The sequence below is a fragment of the Palaemon carinicauda genome, chromosome 8 (assembly GCF_036898095.1).
Source record: "Palaemon carinicauda isolate YSFRI2023 chromosome 8, ASM3689809v2, whole genome shotgun sequence".
Taxonomy (NCBI): Eukaryota; Metazoa; Arthropoda; class Malacostraca; order Decapoda; family Palaemonidae; genus Palaemon; species Palaemon carinicauda.
This window is the reverse complement of record NC_090732.1, coordinates 26,074,729-26,085,109: the sequence shown is the minus strand read 5'-3', so window position 1 is coordinate 26,085,109 and position 10,381 is coordinate 26,074,729. Positions and strand designations below refer to the sequence as shown.

Below are 10,381 nucleotides of genomic sequence, written 5' to 3'. Positions count from 1 at the left end.
CTTATGCGCTGGAGATCGTCAGAGGAGGTTGCAAAAGTAAAAAATTCTGCAAGGATGACCAACAGGTTGCCATACACCATTTCAGTTGCCTAGACGTCCAGGGCGTCTTTAGGAGTGGTCCTTTGTCCCAGGAGGACCAACGGAAGCTGAATAAACCAGTTGGAGTACTTGCAGCAGGACATCAAAGTTGCTTTGAGGGTGCGATGAAAACATTCAACCATTCCATTGGCAGCAGGGTTGTAGGCAGTTGTCTGATGTAGGGTGATGCCCAGGAGATTCACTAATGATGTCCACAATTGAGAGAAGAATGTGGTACCCCTGTCAAAAGTAATATGCTCAGGGATGCCAAATCTTGCTATCCATCCTGAGAGTAAGGCAGATGTACATGAGGCGGGCATTGCAGTTTCCATGGAAATGGCTTCAGGCCAAGAAGTGGAGCGGTTAATGACGGTAAACAGGTAACGATGTCCTTGTGAGGTGGTTAGGGGGCCTAAAACGTCGACGTGAATGTAGGCGAAATGACGCTGAGGTTGAGAAAAGGTGCCCACTCCTGAATCAGTGTGTCAATGTACTTTGGAAGTTTGGCAAGAAGTAAAGGCGCGGACCCAATCCTTAGCATCCTTAGAAATGCTTTGACAAATGTACTTCGTCTTCAGTAGCTGTGCAGTAGAATGGCACGAGGGATGTGAAAGGCCGTGAATGAAATCAAACACCTGCCGGGGCATGGAAGCAAGAATGCAACGTCGCGGTCTACCAGTATTGACGTCACAGAGGAGGGTGGTGGTGGAGTCTTCGAGAGGGATGTCTTCCCAATGGAGGGACGTGCAGGATGTTCTACATGCATGATACTCTGGATCCTGTCGTTGGGCTTCAGCCAAAGCGTTGTAATCCATTCCCAGTTAAACAGCAGCCAACGTGTTTCTTGACAGGGCATCAGCAATGGTATTCATTTTCCCAGGGACGTATTGAAGGGTGCAATTGTATTCAGCCACGGCGGAGAGATGTCGGCGTTGACGGGCTTCCAGGTGTCAGACTGTCGAGTGAAGGTGTGCACCAGAGGCATGTAATCTGTGCGAATGACGAAGGGAGTACCTTCTAAGAAATGGTGAAAGTGACAGACAGCCAAATGCACCGCCAGCAATTCGCGATCAAAGGTAGAATAACCCGATTCTGCCTTGGACAGCATTTTGCTGAAGAAGGCCACTGGGCGAGGCAAGCCGTTGACCACCTGCTCGAGTACTGCACTGATAGCGACGTCTCTGGCATTGGTGGAGAGAAGGAGAGAGCCATGTGGGATAGGAAAAGTGAGAGCCCCAGCGGTTGATAGAGCCTTCTTTGCATTGCAGAAGGCAGCTTCTTGAAGGCTACCCACCTTCAGGTCCTTTGGCTTGCCCTTGAGGGAGGCGTAGAGGGGAGCAAGAGTGATGGAAATGGCTGGCGGTAAATGGTGATAATAGTTGATGATGCCCAAAAATTCCTGCAGAATTTTAACGTTCGAGGGCGCGGGGAAGTCATGAACGGCTGCTACCTTCTCAGGGAGGGGATGGACTCCTTCATGAGTGATGCGGTGCCCTAAGAACGACACTTCATTGGCGCCATAGGTACACTTGTCGTACCGGACTAAAAGGCCATTTGTCGCTGGCGGTCGAGCACGATGCGCAGGTGACAGAGGTGTTCCTCTTTTGAGGAGGAGAACACAAGTATGTCGTCCACATAACATACACAAAAGGAGAGGTCCTCTAAGATGCCATCCATGAGATGTTGAAACGTGGCCCCAGCATTACAAAGGCCGAAACAGGAGTAATTGAAGGTATATGTACCAAACGGAGTGGTGATGGCAGTCTTGGGGATGTCTTCTGGCTTCATAGGCACCTGATAATACCCCTTCAGGATGTTGAGCGTAGAAAAAACCTTCTCTTTGTGCAGGTAAGTGGTCACGTCGGCGATGTTTGGGAGGGGGTAGTGATCCAGTTCTGTTTGCATGTTCAGGCACCTGTAATCCCCGCATGGACGGAGGGAGCCGTCTTTCTTCAGAATGATGTGTAAGGGTGACAACCATGGGCTGGAGGCCTTTTGGCGAAGGCTCATTTCCTCCATTTCGGCGAACGTCTGTTTGGCGGCTGCCAGTCATTCCAGTGCCAGACGTCTGAATTTTCCGAAGAATGGGGCTCCCGTCATCTTAATATGGTGATAAATACCGTGCTTGGCAGGAGCCGTAGGTGTTTGGCGAATTTCTGGACGGAAAACTTCCGGGTACGACGTGAGGAGGTGGGCGAGGCATCCGTGGGTGCTCTGATGTAGAGAGCAAGGTTAGATAGGACGGGTTGGAGAGGTGTCTACTAGTACGAGTCTACGTTGACCAATCGTCGGTGGGCGACATCGACCAGAAGGTGGAAATGAGAGAGGAAATCCACACCGAGGACTGGCAATGTGACGTCAGCAACGAGAAACTTCCAATTAGATTTACCGTTTCCAAACGATAGTGTGAGGTTCTCGTAATCGTAAGTTGGTCCGCAGATCCGTTTGCAGCTACCAAGCGGATGTCGGCAGACATAGACAGACTACGTCGTGTCCTCAAGAGTTCCCTTGGCAAAAGAGAACGACAAGCACCCATGTCTACCAATAATCGCACGCCCGTTCCTTGGTCACTGACAATTCTTGGCACATTTCTTCGCGGTTGCTCCGAATCTGGTGTGGTAGTAGCAAAACTGTGGCGGATGGGAGGCAGTAAGTAGCTGTAAAAGTCGTTGGTTGGGGAGCGAGCGAGTGGTGGGTGGTGGGTGGCTTTGCCTCCGCTTTGGCACATCACGGGGTAGGCATGTATGTCCTACAGCATTCACGTCAGCTTCGGTTGACGTTGAATAGGCGTCCACTTCGTCAGGAGTGGAGGCGTTGATGGAGATCTTGAAGTGGCTTTTCATAAGGGCGTCGGCTTTGGTCATCAAGTCCTTTATGGTAAACTATCGACATCGGGTATGGCAGCGCGTACAGGTTCGGGTAAACGGGGTATCCAAAGGGCATGAAATAGGTTCACCTCTCCAGGAGAGCTGTCTGCGGCAGGTTCCAGGCGAGCGATACCAGTCGTTTCCCTGAGGGCGCGAAGACATTTGGTCCCCCAACGGTTGTTGAGAGAGCTGAAAAAAGCTTTGCTATGCGGGCGGCTGGTGACGGCGAGTACTGCTGCAGCAGGTATGTTTTGCGGGCATCATACGCTATTGGGGTATCTTCTTTTTCACAAAGCCAGTCAGATATATCCGGGAAGGTGTCCTCGGGTATCTCCGCGAGAACATAATCTGCCAACATAAAATGTAATATTCCTTGCATGGAACATTTTATAACTTATTATTTGAATTTCTAGAGTTATTCTTAAAGTAAGATTTTGTAGGTGTAACTCTATCCAAACACTATCATATTATTTATTTTCTTTTAAAAATGGCGTGGGGTCTTAAAAACATTCACAAAATGATAAAAGATGTATATTATTCCTTGCTTAAATTTTATCTAACTTTACATAATAAAATAATGTCCTAGTTTTAGTCTTAAAGTTTTTTTTTTTTTTTATATATTATCAAACTAGTCCGATATTAGGGAACTTACTTGATTTTTATTTTTATTTTTAGTCAATTCTTACGTACTCAGGATTAAATATTCTTAGTGACCTAATGTGCATAAAGGGAAATATAAAATACTTTTACTTTTGGATTGACCTGAACAGAAATGTATAGATAATAATTCATGGACATTTTTTTTTTTTTTTTTAAGTATGGAAATATGTTGAGCTTTTCTAACATTCTGACAGACTAAAAACTGGATGCTGCAGCGATCTTCCCCTTTTCTTTTAACATTTTTGTTCAAATAAAAGAATGAATAAAAGCAACCTAACCCTTAAAATCGATATATTTTTCAGAATACCAAACATTATTTACACACTAATATCAAAGAATTTCAAAGGGAAAATATAAGGTATCATTCAAGTCTAAAAATGATTATTCATAATTACAAATACTTAATCATAAAAGTCTTCATTAAATCTAAATTTACACATTTTAATACACAAACCAATGGGTTAAATAACAACATTAAATCTTGTTTATAATGGTATCTCTAAAGATTCTAATATATGAGGCAAGAAACCCAATAAGTTATCAAGAGAAACTTATGGAGAATGAATTCACATATATATTAATTAATCTTTTTTTTTTAATTTGCTCATATTTTGTAATATATTGCAAGGATATATTGGACATTTTATACAAGGTCGGATGCATTCCAATATATAAGAAAGTATTTTTGCTAAGTATTTTGACAAATTTATAATCAATAGATCCTGTTTTCGTGATTTACGTGTTTTGAATAAAAGTTAGCAAATAAGGGCCCTGTAGAAATGCTTACGTGTTTGTGTGAAAAATTTTATCATTCCTGATTTTCCTCAATTAAAGTATGACCAGAGTCAACATTTTAATATTGTTTTAGAAACTATAGTCGTAATTATTTTTATTAAATGAACATATAGCCTCTAACCATGAATTTTAATTACTATACATAAATTACATTTACCTATTTTCGTGTCTTAGGCTAGAGATTTTTTGCTTGATGGTACACTCAGGGATACTATTCTCTTTTATTTCTCTTCTTGTTTTTGAAGTTTTTATAGTTTACATATGAAATATCTCTTTAAATTTTTCTACTGTTCTTAAAATATTTTATTTCAATTGTTCATTATTTTCTTTTACTTCATTTATTGCCTTGTTTCCTTTCCTTACTGGGCTATATTTCGTAATAATAATAATAATAATAATAATAATAATAATAATAATAATAATAATAATAATAATAATAATAATAATAATAATAATAATGCACTCATTCTTAAATATGTTTCTTCCTAATTGCATATAGAATAATTATGGAGGTGTAAATTTTTCCCTTGCTGAATTATTGTAAATCCTCGACTCATTTAAGAGACAAGGCCGATGAAGTGTTCATTCAAAATACTGTATATTCCACAAAAGCTGTAGATACGACTTAGTTATCTAATACATTATAGTCTATTAAAGCTATTTTGTTCTTGAATGATCTCTAATAGCATTTAAATAGATGTCCAACGTTTACATCCCATTTAAACCATAAAATAATACTTGAAAAGAGTTCTTTAACTCTGATATGGTAATGATAATTAAATGCTTTTATGAATGCAAAGCGTGAGTAAATGAATTAAGCCATTTGATATAATGATGTTAGTAGGGGCTTTGTGAGGTTAATTATATTTTATCACTCAATCATAGCAAATCTCATAATGGGAAAATAAATAATCTTTCACACAATTAATGCATTAAAGATACAGCCTGAGGCAACCGGTTCTGAAATATCATTGAGTATAGTAATAAATAATATTGAGAGAGAGAGAGAGAGAGAGAGAGAGAGAGAGAGAGAGAGAGAGAGAGAGAGAGAGAGAGAGAAGAGAGAGAGATGCTATATCATTTTCAAAGATATTATAGTTATTTGCTCGTACCCAAAATTTTCTACATCATATATCTTCTGAGTTCTACAATTCATGATCTGTTATTATTATTATTATCATATTATTATTATTATTATTATTATTATTATTATTATTATTATTATTACTAGCTTACACATAACCCTAGTTGGAAGAAAAGGATGCTATAACCACAAGACCTTCAACATGGAAAAAAAAAGGCCAGTGAGGAAAGGAAACAAGGAAATAAATAAGCTAGAAAGGAAGTAATTAACATTGGAAAAATTCATTATTCTAAGAACATTAAGAGCACTTAAACATATAATTCATATATAAACTATAAAAAGAGACATATAGTAGCCTATTCAAAAAAAAAAATTGCTGCAAGTTTGAACTTTTGAAGTTTCATCGATTCAACTAGTTTTGCATTTATGCTCCATAAAGTAAGAGTAGACACAGTTCTATCTTGCCATCTCTCTAAAACTAATTGGTCATTAATGGGATTCTTAACCTTCCAGTACGATTACCTGGCGGATTTCATTTTCCAATGTATCGCTTGTGCTCTCTGGAACAAATCTAAATTACATTGACGTTGATTGAGCCTGCAACTCTCCTTCAATTAATGAGATATAACTCAATATTCTCACTCAATCTTTTGGCCCCTAATGTTAATGAAATACTATTTAGAAACTCTACATTTGATACTTTGAATCCAGGCATATACCTCAATAAAGACAATTGACATAATGAAAAGGATTTCATAGTTGTGATTCCGTTTTATAACGTATTTTTCTATCCGAGAATTGCTTAAACTGGTTTATAATAATTCTTCTCTAGGCTGATTGAATAAGACCCAAGAAAGAGATATGAGTCGAACAACCAAAATTCATTCCGTTCCTTATAATGCATAAATAAAATGACGCGTTTGTTTTTAGTTGAGTTCTAAGCAGAAGCAGAAGTAAATAAAGTGAGAGAGAGAGAGAGAGGAGAGAGAGGAGAGAGAGAGAGAGAGAGAGAGGAGAGAAGAGAGAGAGAGAGAGAGAGAAACCCTTACAAATGAATCTTAGAATTATAGAAATTTGGGATGCACTATAAAATGATTGTTTGCAAATGCTTAATTACCATCTCTATCTAAGAAAAAAAGATAATGAAATATTCTATAAAAACCTTATATGGAGAGTTATTCATTCATTGAAAACAGGAATCTGAAATGGTTCGTTATTTACCTTCTTTCTTTCTTTAATCGTCTTCTTCTAATTCACCTTTAACTTTTCAATTACATTTTTTTTCTGTTATCAGCGACAACCATCTTAGCTTGATACCTCTTATCGCCAACTAACACTTCTCTCTCTCTCTCTCTCTCCTCTCTCTCTCTCCTCTCTCTCTCCTCTCTCTCTCTCTCTCTCTCTCTCTCTCAAGCACTGGTAATTAAGAGGATTTTCTTAGTTTAATAAATTTGATGTTTTGAAGACAATTATTATGGTTTGTAGGATACTATTTTCTTATTCAACTTCTATCTCAACCTCTTTGGTGATAAATAAAAGAAAAATAATTGTTAGATCGGCTACACCAGATTTTTGAAGATTCTACTCCATTAATTTTGTAATTAAAAAAGTAGTTGATATCTTTTCTGAATACGTATATCGTTCTCTTTCGGTGAGTACTTTCATTTTTGGTAAATTTCGCCAAAATAAAACGTCGACCTTTTTATCTAATGTCCACCAGCACAACTTCTTGCATATCATATGTAGAGCTTGTTGTATTTCTGTTTCATGGCAGGGCAAGAAAGAACACAGAATTCAATATTTCATATATTATGTAAACTTAACTGTATGGCAGCTTGACAGAAACTAAATATACATTGTAGATTTCTGTAATAGGTAAACAGTAATAATCACAGTACTCAACAATTTGAGTAAAAGGTACAATTATAATAAATACATTGTTACGCATAAATACAGTATGTAGTTATGCAACTAATTATACCAAAGTGTAGTTGGCAATCTCACACTTCCCCCCAAGATAGCAAGTGCAATACAAGGATACCTGGGATCCTCAGGTCCTTATTTAGAACGTGATTTCGATTCCCATCTTATTTCTAAACGCTCTGGTGACCGTGTCTGACGTCCACTACGTCGTACTGGTAAGGCAACTGATAACTGAGTATCAGGCTTAGCTGATGTTGCAGTTGATCTACGATCTCCATATCCTGAAGCTTCGCCACCCAACACCGAGATAGGTGGAGAAATAATGTCTCCTGACAAAAAAGGGTGATGAGGTCGTAGGAACCTCCGATTTCTCCAATAGATGCGCCCACTCCCAGTCTTCACGAGGAAATCCCTCCTCGCGCCAATTCCGACAACAACTCCTGGTTTATCCCATCGCTTTGTCTTAGGGTCTTGTAGATTCACGTACATACCAAGGTTCAGCTTAGAGAGTGGTCTAGCAGTGGCATCATACCGTTCCTTTGCCTGCTGCTGAAGGTACTTAGCTTGTATGTCAAATTCGGCAGCTGTACGTTGCTATTCCTTTGCAAATGAACGATGATGAGCCAGAATCCTGGAACGCAAAGGATGTCCAAACAATATTTGCGCTGGAGATGTACCGTCCACCCGAGAAGTATTCCTGAGCTCAAGAAGCTCTCGTGCGAACTCATCCTCATCCTGCTTGCCATTTCCTGTGGTCATCATAATCAACTTCTAGATAATCTTCAAGGTATCTTCGGCATGAACCTTTCCTTTGGGATTATAGGGCGATGTCACGCGGTGTTCCACCCCCCCATCGAGCAAGGAAACGCCGCTACGTTGATGAAGCGAACTGCAGTCCTTCATCCGTTTTCAGTACTACAGGCACACCTGTGTCTGAAAATAAGGGCCTCAACAAACTAGCTAGTTGAGCTGATCCACTACACGAAGATACATACGGCCAACCTGACAGGCGATCAACGTACACAAGAAATGTCTTTCCAGAGATATGAAAATAATCAGCAGACATGGACTCAAATACTCGGCTTGGCAATACTTCCTGCATCAAAGGCTCATTCCGCTGACTTGGTAACAGCTCTCGGTAGCGAGAACAAGACTTCACTATGTTCTCAATGTCCCTGTCTATCCTTGGCCAGTATATAGTCTGGCGTGCTCGACGCTTGGTGTGGTCCACTTCTTGGTGAGCATCATGTAGACACTGCAAAGTTTCGCTATTCAGGCTGTGAGGCATGAGAAGTCTAGGTCCATAAACTATCAAACCATCATCCACGGCCAGCATGTCCCGAATTCCCCAGTATGTTCGCTACTCTTCTGGTAAGCTATGCTTATGATCTGGAAATCCTTTCATTATTACATCTCTTAATGACAGATATTCTGCATCATGTGCAAAAGCATCACGAATCTTATCCAGCGCCTGGTCCCGTAGAGGTGCTAACCTTATGCCCTCCTCGCAAGTAGTTAATAAAGACAATACAACAACAGCAATGGATCTGCATCATCCAGCACATCATTGTCCTCAACAAGGCTCTGAACTGATGAACGAGAGAGTGCATTTGGCATGCTGTGACATTTCCCACTTTGTCACCATGCAACAAAAGTAAATCTGCCAAGTTTCATTCTCATACGCTGTAGTCGAGGATTTTCTATTTCTCCAAGAAGTTTTGAATTGAGAATAGGAACAAGTAGTCGATGGTCTACTACCAGGTCAAAATAAGGCAAACCAGCCAAGTAAACACTGCATTTCCTCACTGCCTAAAGTACAGCGGCCATCTCAATCTTAATTATAGCATACCTAGTTTCCGCATCCGTTAAAAAACCAGGATCCGCACTGGATGAGCTTCCAAGCCTCTCCATACTGTTGCAGCAAAACAAACTCCATACCATGCAACTTGGATGCGTCAGTTTGAAGCATAGTAGGTAAAGATGCATCAAAAATGAGCCAAAACAGGAGGAGCTATGAGTGTATCTTTAGTGTTCTTGAAGGCCATGTCATGCTGAGGGGTCCAGCACCACTCATTCCGAGGTTTAAGCAGGTCCCTGAGTGGCTGTGCAGCAGCTGCAATTGCAGAAGAAAAGCTCCAAGCTGATTGGTTAAACCAATGAATGACCTGAGATCAGTGATATTTTGTGGCTTTGGAAATTCAGCTATGGCTCTCACCTTCCGAGAATCCACACTATAACCTTCATGATTTATACTGTAACCACAAAATTCAACATTAGGTTGAGCAAAGAGAATTTTGTCTTGATTTAAGGTCACTCTAAATTTGTCCCATTTTTGCACAAGTGTGATCACATGGGCTAAGTGGTCATGGTGACTAGAATCATACACTAAAATATCATCAACAATTTTGACAGTGCGTGGAATATCTCCCAAAGCTTGATCTCCTCGACGATTGTACTCATCTCCAGATGATACAAGCCCCATTACAGCTCGCTTGAATTTGTAACGTCCCCAAGGTGTGATGAAGCAAGTAAGATCCTGAACTTCTTCAGCAATTTTTATTTGGAAGTATCCCATCTTCGCATCCAAAGTAGTGAACCACCTGGCTCCAGCATCCATTGACGATATAGCATCATGTGGGGATCGAACTGGATATGTAGGTCTGCGCACATAGCGGTTTAGTCTTGTAAGGTCCACACACAACCGCACACCACCCATCTTCTTTGCAATAGGGACCATTGGATGACCCCATTCAGTGGGGTAATCAACCTCACCAATGATATCCTTAGCAAGCAAGTCATCGAGCTGAGCTTTATTATCCGATCTCCAACAATACGGAATGGTGCGTGGTGCGATCACTGCAAAAGGATGTGCATCTGCTGATAGCTGAATCCTCATAGGACCTCCCTGCATTTCCCTTAGAGCAGCTAAAGCACCAAATACATGAGGATAAGCGGAAATGATGGAAGCTGCATG

General features: G+C 40.3%; 1 pseudogene; it reads right to left on the bottom strand.

The window, feature by feature from the left end:
* Positions 1-8,166, bottom strand: part of LOC137645145 (uncharacterized) — a 36,223-nt pseudogene extending 28,057 nt beyond the window's left edge.
* Between the last annotated feature and the right edge of the window lie 2,215 nt (positions 8,167-10,381).